This window comes from Callorhinus ursinus, unplaced genomic scaffold, assembly GCF_003265705.2.
Source record: "Callorhinus ursinus isolate GAN/ISIS: 27379988/994484 unplaced genomic scaffold, GSC_fseal_2.0 scaffold25, whole genome shotgun sequence".
Taxonomy (NCBI): domain Eukaryota; kingdom Metazoa; phylum Chordata; class Mammalia; order Carnivora; family Otariidae; genus Callorhinus; species Callorhinus ursinus.
In genome coordinates this window covers 18,841,141-18,856,714 of record NW_027397087.1, presented here as the reverse complement: position 1 = coordinate 18,856,714, position 15,574 = coordinate 18,841,141, and the positions used below count along the sequence as shown (strand labels likewise).

Here is a 15,574-nt window from a genome sequence, read left to right as displayed (position 1 = left end):
ATACTTCCTGAGATCTATATAAAATCAATATTAAAGATGCCTGATACCTATTAAACAATGCACGATCATTAACGATAGTGAAATCGAGTATCATTTTAATTCTCAGACATAATCCAACATTTTGAGAAATTTAGTAACGTTTTTTAACTTTGTATAATGGAAGTTTTCAAAAATATACAAAAGCAAAGAAAATAGTTTAATGAGTCCCATGTATCCAACACCTAGCTGCAACACTATCAACTCCTAGGAAATCTTATTTCATTTCTATTCATCATCACCACCTACTCCCAGATAATGTTAAAGTTAAATTCAGACTATTTGAAGAAATTTAAACAGGCATTTCACCTGCCTCAGAAAATCCACTTGAGAATAGATTACCAGGTCCTGTTAGTGCTCTGGGCCTTCCATCTTCAAGAAGGCCTCAAAAGTGACCACAGCCACCAGAGATGTCCTCAAAGGAGTGTCTTCAAACACACTATGAACCTCATCAGTAGCCCAAAATGCAAGTGAGTGACTGGGCACCACAAGGAAGAACAATTACCAGATGATCTTACAACCTGAGGGGCAGCACTACCTACTCAAGGCCTAAGAATGGCCTGAACGAGCCAGCATGAAACAGCATTTCCCAGTCACTAAGGTAACAATATCAAGTGCTCTACTCTCAAAGATTTAAAAACAAGAAAGGATCACTCTTGCCACAGAAAAGCTCATTTTCCTTAAAAATAAAAACAAAAATAAATACACACACATGGTTTGTGAACAAGTAGTGTTTATTCTACAGAAATGCATAAGGAAAGTGGTATTATTGAAATGAACCCTCCCAAAAAAATTTTTAATAGAGCTTGTAATAGGATACCAAAAGCTGGGGACTCCCATGTCCTCATCACTATTTAAATATTTCAGACTATTCTTTCTGGAATCACAGTAGGAAAACATGCAAGGAAAAAAAAAACACATTTGTACACCCTGGAAAGCTACTTAACTTATTCCTCAGGGTGTGTAGGAGCTTGAGGGTGTTGACAAATGTACATAATAAATATCTACGGTGGTAAATGACCAATGAGCATTTTAAGGGCCTGAAAATATCTTTAAAGTCAGTGAGTCCCCTGATTTTGGCACATTAGCAGCTATTAGTATACTAAAATGATCTGCCTGGAAGGCATGGACAAATCAGATATTCTCCACTGGGAAGCAAACAAGTGATTAACAAGAGGAGCCTGAAAAAATAAACAGATAACAAGAGGAGCCTGTACTAAACTTCTAATTTTCCCTATCAAAGCAATGGCCTATCAAGCCATTAATGAGCAAATATGCATTTTTAGATGACACCCTAGAAATACACATCAGAGAGAAGGTGCATCCACAGAATAGCTAACTTGGAAAGATGCGACAAATCCAAGATCCTGGTTAGTCGGAGAAAAGAAAGGAGACCTTCTTAATCAGCCTTTGTCAATCACCACCCAAACCACAAGGAGAATGGCAATACCAGTAACCAGGCCTTGTCAGCAAGGAAGGCAGAGCTGAAGGAGCCCCAAGAGTTAAAACCGTGTTTACTATGTCTAGAGGTAGTGCAATCTATATACCAATCACTGAAGTCATTTGAGCCTTGCCTGTTGCTGACAAATGTAGATGGACAGATATGTAAAGATGATGCGTCATGGAGTACAGCTGATGAATTTCCTGCAGAAGCCCCTGTACTCACATCAGAAGTGTCAAGAGGTGACAGAGCTACATCACACTGAGTCTGGCAGTTTAATTTGGTGTCGGCTATTAGTGTTGACTCTCAGCGCTATTGCCATTCAGTGTTTCTGCTGGCAAGGTGACACAGCCTCAGAGATTGCTGAATTTCTTTGTTGAGTGAAAGAGAGGTTAGGTTGCCTGGTTTGCACAGTAATCCCTTGCTGAACAATGGGGACTGCAGAGGAGCAGGGGGAGGAAACAGGGAGACAAGGAATTTGTTTCACAAAGCTTGTCTTAAACTTTCTTGCACAATTTCAGGTAAGAGTCTGATGGCTTTGTTGGGTAAAAAATAAACATCTGGAGCAAGGATGATTTATGTTGACGGTTTGGCTGACTTAGAAGCTACTGAGTATACTGGCATCACGGAAGTCCTCTCCCGACACTGGTCCCAGGGAAACCACCACATTTGCTCAGGAAAGAGAACTTCATGAGTTGCTCTGACCTCTGGGTGTCACCCAGTGAATCCAGTTCCCTTCTCCTAGCCCCATGCTTGGGAGTGTACCCAAGGACACTTCAACCTTCCTCGGTTACCCTTTCTCCAGAGAAAAGAGAAACAGTGCCTGTATCCTACATCCCTCCCTACCCCATGCCACGGCTGGTGGGATGAGAAGGTCTGGAGGCCCAGGAAGCTCCACACTGCCTAAGGGAAGCCAGACATTGACTCAAGGGAATTTGGTCAAAGGCTAGTAACAGATAGCTGCTCCTCCACTCTGCCCAGGACAGCACTGCCCCAGATGGATGTCCTGGTCCACGTATCATGGAGGCCACAGAAAGGTGATAAAGATTACCAGCTCCTAAGATACACCCTTCCAGAACTGTCTATGGGATTAGGGTGGCAGCAGTAGGAGGGGTGGGAGGAGGGGTTGGAAGAAACATGAGAGGGACTTACATCATTAGCAATAAAATAACGTCTATGGCAACAAGAAAAGCATGGCTCAAAGTTTAAGTTGTCCAAGGTAGCAATTAGAGTAAGGAAAAGAAGAAACACTGTAGGAGCTCTCTTATAAGAACCAGAGCAGACTGCAAGGCTTCCTAGCACCTGCCCTACCACATTGGACAAGAGCCTGCTCACAGCACAGCCTGTGCTCCTTACATTTTCATGGCATTTTATATTTGTCTGTGGCTTTTACACCGATTATCTCATTTGAGCCTCATTCATTCCCTGAAGCCACTCCCAGAGGCCACCCTCTGGTTCTGAGCTCCTCCGATATTCCAACTTCCACCCACATTTTTGTCCTTTATGGAAGAAAGCTGCATGTTCCAGGACAATTTCACCCAATGCCATGGAGCTGTAATGTACAGAACAAGGTCAGTGAGAGTCCCCGCACCACACTGGTCACCCACCTGGAATATCGTGTCCATCTGCAGGAGCCATACTTCGCAAGGGGTATTGGACAAGGGGGAACGTGTCCTCGGGAAAGCAGCTGAGGAATAGACATTACAACGTGTGGTTGAAGGGCCTTGGGCAGAGAAGATAAGAATAAGTACAGGCTAAGTCTTCCATCAGTTGCAGCACTGCCATGTGAACACTAAGAGATGTTTAAAAAGAACAGAGCGGAGCCACAGAGGGGTCCATATGGCATTGTTCTGGGTTTCTGTGTAACTTAAAGAGAAACGTCCACTACGTCCAGAGCCCTTGCTGTCCTGCAAATGGAGGATGTTCTCAAAATTCCTTGCAGCAGGAACCCACTGGGGTGGCGGAGGCCTTGACTTCCAAATGGAACAGTACATCTACAAAAGGAAAAGTGATGGCACTGCCTCATAAATCTGAAGAGGGCCTGAAAGAAGCTTCTGCTGACAGCTTGTGGCATTGTTGCCATTGCAAACCTGGCTGGTGTCACTGTTCTATTCTCCGGAAATACTGACCAGTGGCTGCGCGGACATGAAGTTTGCTGCTGCCATTGGAGCCACTCCTGTTGTGCGCCGCTTTACTTCGGGAAGTAAAGCGAAGGATCATTAACTGATCCAGGCAGCGCCTCCCCCGAGCCGAGACCTCCACTGGTTACTAGCCCAGGGCTGACCACCAGCCCCTCACAGAGGGGCTTGTGTTAACCCACCTACCACTGCCGTGTACCACAGACTCGCCTCTGCGCCACGTAGGCAGCGCCATCCCACGCCACAACAAGGACGCCGCGCCAGCGAGTCAGGGGGTCGAGTGGCGGGAAGTTCTGCGCGTGCGTAGCACCACCCTATGAACTCCCGCTCCAAGTCACGCGGGATCTCTTCGGTAGAGTTCCTGAAGAGCTTGAAAAGGAGAGCTGGCCGCTGCGGAAAAGCCTGCACCAAGGTGGAATTTCAGGGTGAATGAACTGCTTCACCGCCCAAATTTACTGCTTCTCCACAGGCAGATGCAGGCTGGTCTGAAGGCATGCAGGTGCGCTCTCTGCCCCTTCAGTGGTTCTCTCCCGAGGACTGGAAGGCTCAGCCAGCCACTGAGGTCAGGTCCGCAGCCCCCACCGCACGGGCAACTGCACCGGTAGGAACAGCCACTGAGTGGTCCTAAGCTGTTCTTCCACAGACTCTTAAGCAGAAAATGGAAATGGGGTTGATGGAAAAGTGACGGTTTCTATAAAAACCAAAAATAAAAAGCAGAGCAAAGCCCAAACAGCAGAATTTCAGAAGGGAAAATCTCAAGTAAGGGAGACCTCTCTAGTGGCTAGAATTGGAAGGAGCTGTCAAGGAAGCCATGAGTTGCCTCCACAGGGAGGCTAAGTGCTTTGGGGATGTCCTAGAGGGGTCTGTTCATCCCATAAGAGATTGGAGTCTTATTGCTCAGGCCCCTTCCCACGCTACTGTTTCCCGGCCCTGAAATCGTCTCACAAGGCCGTAACATAATGTATGCCAAAAGAATGAAGGAACGTCAGACATGGCATGTGCTGCCTTTGAGTGAGGAATAAATAAACTGTTGTGCTCCACGAGGTGGGAAAAGTTGAGATAAGGACTCCGTGGGCCACTCCTAGTGCTTCTCTAAGCCCCAGGTTTTCTTTCTCCCTAGAGGCTTCAGGGGAAAAGACAGTGCTGGGGAGAAGGTACACCTTCTCCCAAATCTGACTGGATTGAGCTGGTTAGTATTTTACAGGCTCAGATGAAGAAACAATACCTACCTTTTAGGGAGGTTGAGAGTCTGAGGGTCTGACACGTACAGAGTATAGTATAGCAGCCATTTCTGTGCTGTTTCCTCTGCTGTTTAGAAAGGGGTCTTGGGGGGGCGCCTGGGTGGCTCAGTTGGTTAAGCGACTGCCTTCGGTTCAGGTCATGGTCCTGGAGTCCCAGGATCGAGTCCCACATCGGGCTCCCTGCTCGGCAGGGAGTCTGCTTCTCCCTCTGACCCTCTTCCCTCTTGTACTCTCTGTCTCTCATTCTCTCTCTCAAATAAATAAATAAAACTTAAAAAAAAAAAAAAAAGAAAGGGGTCTTGGGGCACCTGGGTGGCACAGTCAGTTAAGCGTCAGACTCTTGGGTTTGGCTCAGGTTGTGATCTCAGGGTTGTGAGATCCAGCCCGAGGGCAGGCTCCATGCTCAGTACCAAGTCTACTTGGGATTCTCTCTCCCTCTCCCGCTGCCCTTCCTGCTCATGCTCTCTCTCTCTCTCTAAAAATAGTAAGTAAATCAGGGCGCCTGGGTGGCTCAGTCATTAAGCGTCTGCCTTCGGCTCAGGTCATGATCCCGGGGTCCTGGGATCAAGCCCCGCATCGGGCTCCCTGCTCCGCGGGAAGCCTGCTTCTCCCTCTCCCACTCCCCCTGCTTGTGTTCCCTCTCTCGCTGTGTCTCTCTCTCTGTCAAATAGATAAATAAAATCTTTTTTGAAAAATAATGAGTAAATCAAAAGAAAGAAGGAAGGAAGGAAGAAAAGAAAGAAGTCTCACAGACCACCTAATAGAAACTCTTCATCTTTTTAGATGAGGAAACTAAGACCCAGGAAGGTCAACTATGTATCCCAACGTCATACTGACAATTACTAGAGGAGTTGTACCTTGAGCATTGGTCTGGTGTTTTATCCAGTGGTCTTTCTTCCACCAAAGACCATTTTTATCCACTGGGGTATAAATACCAATTTCTCCAACAAATGAATGGCATGGAAAGCGAATAGATTAAAAGAGATTTAAGAGAATCTGCTAAATGCACTGAATGGAACTTGTTTATATTCTGTTCAAAAAAACGAAATGGAAAAATACATTTTGGAGACAATTAGCAAAACTGAATATGAACTAGGTAGTAGATATTATTTATTGAAATTTGTATTCAATTTGATAATAGTATCAGGTGTATGTAAATTTTTTTAAGTTCTTACCAGTGTGAATGCATATTGAAGTATTAACAACTTACAAAACATGATGTCTGGGATTTGCTTTTAAATACCTTTAAATACAGGAAAATGGGGGGAAGTGGTAATGGATGAAATAAGATTGTTAAATGTTGGTAATTGTTGAAGCTGGGTAACATGGGGGCTTATTAAGCTATTCTCTCTACTTTTGTGTATACTTGAAAATGTCAATTTTTGAAATGTTTAAAAGGAAAAAAATACTAATCCAGACTTAAGGTTGGGCAAGTTGAAAGCACAACCTCTCCCCTGTTTCCAGTTGAGCAGCACTGGGGATGGGAGTGGGGGGGAGGTAGCTAGGGCCTGGGTCATTGCTACTCTCCTGAGTCCATCACTCACCACCCCCCACCTTCTCACTGAAGATGCCTGGGGTGGGGGCGGGGGACGACACACTGTGCTTTATATCCATTTATCCATACTTAATTTAACAGAAAACTGGAAACTTTTCATTGAAATCAGCCTGTGCTGTGTTTCCCAGACTAATTCTTTGTTAAAATTTTTAAAATAAAAAAATATATATAATTGGAAAAACCATCACATCCATCCCATGCACAGTATCCTGGCAATTAGCAGATAGTGTTAGGTTTCATCAATAGTTTATTCATGTCACCAGTTCTCACCCTCCCCTTATGGTGTGTCTTCTACGCACACATACACACACACACACACACACACACCATGAACCGTCAACTGTATAGGAACCCAGTTTGTTTGCAGATTAATCACAAGGAGGAAGACCTACCTTTGGATCCAAATGGAAACTTACCTGTAATATGGAATCAGAGTGTGGTTTGGCTTTGGACTGTATCTCTTCTCCTGTTAATTCTCTCAAGGGACTTGAGTAAGTTGGGCTTTCATAATTAAAGAAGTTGTGTCTTTGTGGAAACATATTGAAATAACTTTGGACTTGAATCTATTTACCTGCAATCTTGATCTAATAGCTTGTAATAGTGACTCCAAGGGCATTTACAGGCCTCCATCCAGTGACGTTGGGGAAGACATTAGAGATAAAGGATGCAAAAGGGAAATATACATACAAACACACACACATCAACACAGCCTCGAGAAATTTCTTAAAATAATCAGGACTACATAAATTATCTTCAACCAAAAAGAAATTTACCTTGATCCTAACACATTTGCTCCCTTTCTTGTCCTAACCATCCCCATCTCCTTTTACTGCTGTCATCTCTCTGGTCCATGATTTTTCAACACCAGTGATGCTGTCAGCCATCAGAGAGATCCTTTTGATAAGTCAGAAACTTGCCAAATACTATTGTGGCCAGCATTATTGTGGTGGAAACAGGAAGAGAAGCATGACTCAGGTTTGGACTCCTGGAAATAAAGCCTGGACACATGAAATCATGGGTTTGATTCTAGGACCCCACATACTGAAAGAAAGCATTCATTAATAATTGCTAAGGAACACACCTCCAGGCCCTATTCCCCTGTAATGCAGACCCAGTATGGATAGGAATTAATGGGACTGCAGAAACCACGTCTCCCACAAAATTCAGCACAGTACTTTGCACCTCATAGGAACTCACTAAGTGATTAATAGATTACATTGCAGAGTTGCTGTTTGCAATCTTGCACCAGGCACAAGATTCCCAAGACTCAATATTGCTAGTGCCAATGGAAATTCATCCTGCTCAAAACTATATACAAATGCAATGGTTTTGTAACCCTAAAGTTTCAAAAGTGTTATTTCCAATTGGAAAAAACAAAGGTATTTTTATCCCACTGTGTCTTTCAGTTTAAGATATTGCATTAGACTGAAATGGAGATTATAACTTTTATTCAAGAGATATCTCTTCTAGTCTCATTCCATTTGTTACAACAAAGCCCCATCATTAAAGATTTTATTGCTCTGCTGGGGCAGAACTTGTGATGAGTGACTGACTTCCACAATTAGCTTAGGGAACCAGACTCATTCATTGAATCAAAGAAAAAGTATATCGAGGAACAAAGAAATCATCAAAGAACATCTCTCTGAGTTCAGTTTTGTTCCGTTTTTTTTTTTTCCTTGAATCAGACCACTAGCATCCCTCTTAGAAATGAGGTAACACTCAGAAGATGGACCTGAGTGCTCAAGCAGCCTCAATGGGGGTCTGCAGCCTTCATTAAACATTGATTGCTTACAATGGGATAGCTGTGGCTGAAGAACCCGCTGCGGGCCTGGCCCATACGGGCTTTGTATGAGACGCTTACTGTCTCATCAAGAAGACCTAAAAGAGAGAAGCATTTTTTCAAACTACAGAAAAAGTGGCATAAAAACTGATAGAAAATAATAAAATGCAAATGAAATACCCAAGGGGCAGGGAGAGTTGGATTAAGGTCACAATGAAATCAACATAGGCATAACAGTTCCTTACATTTGTACAATACTCCACCTTTTTTTTAAATACACCTATTATCTTTTTTAATTTTCAATTTTATGAAGCAGGCTTTATCTTCCCCAATTTCTCAACAAGAAAACTGAGTCCCATGTAGGTAAAGCGATGTGGCCAAAGACCCTGAGCTAATAAGTAGCAAAGCTGAACAGAAAATAACTCAAGAGTTCTAATCTGCTGACTTCTAGCCATTGCTGTTTCTGCTTCCCCACATTAGCACTCAACACTGTGTATCTCTGCAGAGCTCTACTTTAACAAAGTATTTTCTCAGGGACATCATCATTTGGTCCTCTCAGCAGCCTGGTGAAAGAGGCAAAGCAGCAATTCCATAGGAGAGCAAACTAAGAAGTTGGTGAGCTTTCCTGCCACAAGTCACCCAAGCAGAGATTGTCAGTGCATCCTGACTTGCAGCAGCATTCCTTCACAACTAACTGTGATTTCATAGCCAGGGTGAGCAGGAGAAAGGACAAGTGCAAATGGGGGAAAGTGCACTTTCATTTCTTCCTGGATCTGTACCCGCAGATAACAGTTCAAACCATGAGACCAGAAGAGGAGAGGGACTGGGATACAAACCAGCCTGTTGTCCCAGCAGCTTTCTTGCTTTTCAGAGCATCAGGAATGGTGGGGCTTCCTCACATCTTCCCCACACCCAAAATCACCCTGGACCCCTTTGCTTGGATCAAGATGATGGAGTTGGATGGTGAATTTAAATCACGTCCCCAGCTCCCAGCGCTAGCTTGTCAGTGGAACTGCCACAGCCTCCCCTGTTTTGCATGCCCTCTGCAAAGAAGAAGAACACAGAAAGATAACCCCAGGGTGAGCAGGAGAACCACTTTGGGAAATGTATTCCCGCAGCACCTGGGAAGGAGCGGGCTAATTGGTTCCAGAGGCGGCAGCGGTGGCAGCACGGGCAGGTAGGATTGCGCCGTCCTTTATTGACTGGTGCAGTCACTTGTTGGGAACCCGTGTTCATTAGCTGTGTGTAAAGTGATATTAGAGGAGAGGCACTGGGTCCTGTGCTGAATGATTGAGCTCCCCACCTGATGGGAGGTGCATTATGTAAAAGCTCCTGCGAGAGTAATCGAGTTACTTAAGTGGATGTGTTGAGCGTATCTGAGAGGGTGCTGCCTCGAGAATGCAAGATCAGGGGCCGTTGAAATGTGAAAGGCGACTCTACGTGAACTGAAATAAGCCCTCAGCCTTTTGAGGCTGCACATCTCCCTCTAGTTATTACCTGGAAGTAAGAGTCTTCCCACTTTCTTTGTGCTAACTCTTCAGGTTTCTGGGGAAAGGTGGGTAAGCGAACACCAGGATCTGTTTCTCTAGCAGACCCAGGAGGAGAGTGGAGAGACCAACTTTTCTTCCTTCAAATCTTCCTTAGTCCTCTCTGTAACATGAGGAAGCTCCCTGGCTAATCCCTAGGTTTTAAATGAGTCAAAGAAAAATTTTAAAAGCTGCTAGACCAGTGATATCTCCTAGGGTGTTGTGAGAAGTGGCAACAAGCTCATGGTACTTGCCTCCACACCCCTAACTTTTAGAGGCATGGAAAGAAGGAGAGTCTGGTTAGCATTGGCCTTTTGCTGAGCTCAAACAAGTACACCAACCCCCACAGTGGGATGTGTGGAAGGGCCACACCACCATTACTATGACTGAGTAAGTTGTGGTCATCAGTCACCTTCTTTTCTCCCTAGTCCGTTACCTTCCAAACCCCCTTCTCAACTACAGATTCCCAGTGAGACAGTGACATTCACCCAAAAGCTCCACCCCCACCCACTCTGCAGGACCTGCAGACCCTCTGGTTCTTCCCAAATCATTCAGAGGCCTTTCCTAGGTACTCCAAACCAAACTTGTGGGCTATCAATGTCCCTTATCCCTGTCACACTTACACAGGGTTATGGGTGGTGTCTGTCATCAGATCTTGCACAAAAAGTAGTGCCTGTCTACATCCAGAAATCTAGGACTCTGGATCTCCTATGCAAATAAACCATGGCCGGGTTCTACACTTCCCACCCCAGTCCTCCAAACATGACACATTCTAGGGAGATCAGAGCTTCAGCTCATGCCATGACCCAGCTCGTTTTCAATGGCTCCCAACCACCTATCCAATGCAACCCAGATATAAAATCAATGCACAGAAATCAGTGGCATTCCTATACACCAACAAGAGAGAAGAGAGAGAAATTAAGGAGTCGATCCCATTTACAATTGCACCCAAAACCATAAGATACCTAGGAATAAATCTAACCAAAGAGGCAAAGGATCTGTACTCAGAAAACTATAAAATAATCATGAAAGAAATTGAGGAAGACACAAAGAAATGGAAAAACGTTCCATGCTCCTGGATTGGGAGAACCAACATTGTGAAGATGTCAATGCTACCTAGAGCAATCTACACATTCCATGCAATCCCCATCAAAATACCATCCACTTTTTTCAAAGAAATGGAATAAATAATCCTAAAATTTGTATGGAACCAGAAAAGACCCCGAATAGCCAGAGGAATGTTGAAAAAGAAAAGCAAAGCTGGCAGCATCACAATTCCGGACTTCCAGCTCTATCACAAAGCTGTCATCATCAAGACAGTATGGTACTGGCACAAAAACAGACACATCGATCAATGGAACAGAATCGAGAGTCCAGAAATGGACCCTCAATTCTATGGTCAACCAATCTTCTTCGACAGAGCAGGAAAGAATGTCCAATGGCAAAAAGACAGTCTCTTCAACAAATGGTGTTGGGAAAATTGGACAGCCACGTGCAGAAGAATGAAACTGGACCATTTCCTTACACCACACACAAAAATAGACTCCAAATGGTTGAAAGACCTAAACGTGAGACAGGAGTCCATCCAAATCCTAAAGGAGAACACAGGCAGCAACCTCTTCGACCTCAGCCCCAGCAACTTCTTTCTAGAAACATCGCCAAAGGCAAGGGAAGCCAGGGCAAAAATGAACTATTGGGAGTTCATCAAGATAAAAAGCTTTTGCACAGCAAAAGAAACAGTCCACAAAACCAAAAGACAACCGACAGAATGGGAGAAAATATTTGCAAATGACATATCAGATAAAGGACTAGTATCCAAAATCTATAAAGAACTTATCAAACTCAACCCCCAAAGAACAAATGATCCAATCAAGAAATGGGCAGAAGACATGAACAGACATTTTTCCAAAGAAGACATCCAAATGGCCAACAGACACATGAAAAAGTGCTCAACATCGCTCTGTATCAGGGAAATCCAAATCAAAACCTCAATGAGATAACACCTCACACCAGTCAGAATGGCTAAAATTAACAAGTCAGGAAACGACAGATGTTGGCGGGGATGTGGAGAAAGGGGAACCCTCCTACGCTGTTGGTGGGAATGCAAGCTGGTGCAACCCCTCTGGAAAACAGTATGGAGGTTCCTCAAAGAGTTGAAAATAGAGCTACCATACGATCCAGCAATTGCACTACTGGGTATTTACCCCAAAGATACAAATGTAGGGATCCGAAGGGGTACGTGCACCCCGATGTTTATAGCAGCAATGTCCACAATAGCCAAACTGGAAAGAGCCAAGATGTCCATCGACAGAGGAATGGATAAAGAAGATGTGGTATATATACACAATGGAATATTATCCAGCCATCAAAAGGAATGAGATCTTGCCATTTGCAATGACGTGGATGGAACTGGAGGGTGGTATGCTGAGTGAAATAAGTCAATCAGAGAAAGACATGTATCATATGACCTCACTGATATGAGGAATTCTTAATCTCAGGAAACAAACTGAGTGTTGCTGGTGTGGTGGGGGGGGTGGGAGGGATGGGGTGGCTGGGTGATAGACATTGGGGAGGGTATGTGCTATGGTGAGTGCTGTGAATTGTGCAAGACTGTTGAATCACAGATCTGTACCTCTGAAACAAATAATGCAATATATGTTAAGAAGAAAAAAGAAGAAGAAGAAGAAGATAGCAGGAAGGGAAGAATGAAGGGGGGTAAATCGGAGGGGGAGATGAACCATGAGAGACGATGGACTCTGAAAAACAAACTGAGGGTTCTAGATGGGAGGGGGATGGGATGGGTTAGCCTGGTGATGGATATTAAAGAGGGCACGTTCTGCGTGGAGCACTGAGTGTTATACACAATGAATCATGGAACACTACATCAAAAACAAATGATGTAATATATGGTGATTAACATAACAATAAAAAATTTTAAAAAAACTAATGATGTATGGTGATTAACATAACAGTAAAAAATTTAAAGAAAAAAAAAAATGCACCCCAGATTCTTCAGCATGGCATTCAAAGCCCCAGTCACTCTGCTTCTACAGCAGCTCATCTTCCAACTCTGTCCTCACACCCAAATCATCATACCCCCACACACACTACTTGTCTTTCACTAAACACACTTTGAATTGCTCCCTGCTATGGGCCTTTATCCTAAAAGTCTCCTGTAACTGACCTGCCCTTCCCTCTACCCCATCAACAAGCAAGACCCAGCTGGACATGGGCTCTCTTCTTCTCCTCACAGACAAGGTTACATCACAGTAGTGTTTCTCCCTCAAGTGTGCACTCCGGAGGGCAGCATCCACATCTTATTTATCTAAATCCCTATTGTCAATAAGAGAGTGTTGTGCACATACTGGGTACTCAAGGGGTGGTTATTGGACAGAAGAGGCTACAGGCATCTAAAAAATGATGCCTGCTGAAAGTAAATCATTTACATCTTAACTATGCAATCATTTATCCATTTTGTTTGTTTTAACTGATGATGTTCAGGAAGGGAAGAAGAGAAGAGGACCCAGAACTGTCAAGGTTTTTGAAAAACAAGATTAGGATTGGGAAACACCTAAGCATGGTGCATGGGACACCCACGTATAAGGTCCCTACCACCAATGGGAACCAGAGAAAACAGAGTAAAAGGAGAAACAGAGTGGAGAAAGGAGATATTTAAAACAAAGGAGCACATCACCAACTCTCAGGAGGTCTGACCCCCAACACCAACAATGCATATCCTTCAGCCTTTTTCATTTCAACTTTCTTCCATAAAACAAAGAGAAGTTGGGATCATCAAATATTAAAATTACATAGTCTGTCCCCTTCGTTTTTTCGAGTCAGAAATGGAGGCTTAGAAAGGTAAATTGACTCCCCCAAGGTCACACACCAATTAGCAAAGTCAGAACAAAACCCAGGTCTCCTGGGGCACCTGGGTGGCTCAGTTGGGTTAAGCATCTGTCTTAGGCTCAGTTCATGATCCCAGAGTCCTGGGATCAAGCCCCTTGTTGGACTCCCTGCCCAGCAGGGGAGTCTGCTTCTCCCTCCTTCTCTCCTTCTGCTCCTGATTGTGTGCCCTCATTTCTCTCTCTTAAATAAATAAAATCTTTAAAAAAAAAAAAAAGGTCTCCTAACTACATGTGCATATTTTTTACTAATATTGTAGTCTTTTTCTTCCCACTTTTTTTTTAAGATTTTATTTATTTATTCCAGGGAGAGAGAGAGCAAGTGGGGGGAGGAGGAGAGGGAGAGGGACAAGCAGACTGAGCATGGAGCCTGATGCGGAGCCTGTCTCAGAGCCCAATCCCAGGACCCTAAAATCATGACCTGAGCTGAAACCAAGTCAGATGCTCAACTGACTGAGCCACCCAGGTTTCCCTTCTTCCCACTTCTTTACCAAAGAGCAACGGGAAAGAAATGAAAGGATGAGGAAGGATGAGGCAGAGAAAGAGGAACTAAAAAAGAGTATTCACTCATAAATCTCTGATACATTTCTAGTGCACCCCCAACAGTAGAAGGCCTCTGTAAATTACCTTGCTTTCATGAAAAGGGACAAGAGGTCATGGAATTCACAAGTGACTGTGTATCCAATTGCTGAATACCAGGCCCCGTGCTATGTACAGACCTCCAATCCTCCTTGCTAGAATATTGACATTATTGTCTTTGCACTAGTTCCCAATCCTGCCAGACTTTCCTCTCCGATTTATTAGCATAGACCTAGCACTCTAAAAATATAATTACTGCATTTAGAGTGTGTTCCCCATCTATAGGCTGCAGGGTCTTAAGCAGCACATAAACTCTTCTGACACTGAATTATACACTAGAAAACCAAAATTGTACATTCTGCAGAGCCAGCCTGATAGCTGGATGATCCGATGAGCTTCAGATTCAGGGTGAGGCTCATCAGCAGCTGCCACATGAATGATGGCAGTAATCAATTTTAACATAAAGTACACAATTTACAGCAAGGGAGGCAGCCTCATAGATCTTTCTTCATCATCTTAATATGGACTATTTCCTGAGTTTTAAAATATACCTCCAGATTCTCACCCTTGATCTAGAGAGAAACTGTAGAATTTCTTTGTGCTGTCACTAATATAAGACCTGTAAAAGAGGGGAGTTAGGTAGCATGTTTCTGAATAAATTGTGTCTGGGAAACAGCCTTAAGCATGGGTCCTTCAAGCTTATCTTTCTACCACTCCTTTATATCACCTTTAAAACCACATGTGGACTAATGCCTTATACTCCTCACAGTCTCTGGGCCCCTCTGGGACTCCCAGAAGGCCTGGAGGTATAGTGACTTAGGGCTCCTCCCTATTGCTGTGCAACCATGGGGAAATGGCTCTCTGTGCCTTAGTCACCTCAGCTACAAAATGGGGATAACAGCCATCGCCTATTAGTTTTCTAGGGCTGCCATAACAAAATACCACAGGCTAGGGGCGCCTGGGTGGCTCAGTCATTAAGCATCTGCCTTCGGCTCAGGTCATGATCCCAGGGTCCTGGGATCAAGCCCCACATCAGGCTACCTGCTCCGCGGGAAGCCTGTTTCTCCCTCTCCCACCCCTGCTTGTGTTCCCTCTCTCCACTGTGTCTCTCTCCATCAAATTAATAAAATCTTAAAAAAAAAAAAAATACCACAGCCTGCATAGCTTAAACAGTATTTATTTTCTCACAGCTCTGAAGACTGAGTCCAAGGTCAAGCTGTCAGCAGGGTTGATTTCATTCTGGGGCCTCACTCCTTGGCTTGCAGATGGCTGCCCTCTCTTGTGTCCTCACATAATGTTTTCTCTGTGCTCACACATCCCTGGTAGCTCTCTGTATGTCCAAATTTCATTTTCTTGTAAGGACAGGAGTCAGACTG

General features: G+C 44.2%; 1 pseudogene; it reads left to right on the top strand.

Annotated features, from left to right (window-relative positions):
- Positions 1–294: 294 nt before the first annotated feature.
- On the top strand, positions 295–4,243 carry LOC141370077 (small ribosomal subunit protein uS2-like; annotated as a pseudogene).
- The last annotated feature ends 11,331 nt before the right edge of the window (positions 4,244–15,574 follow it).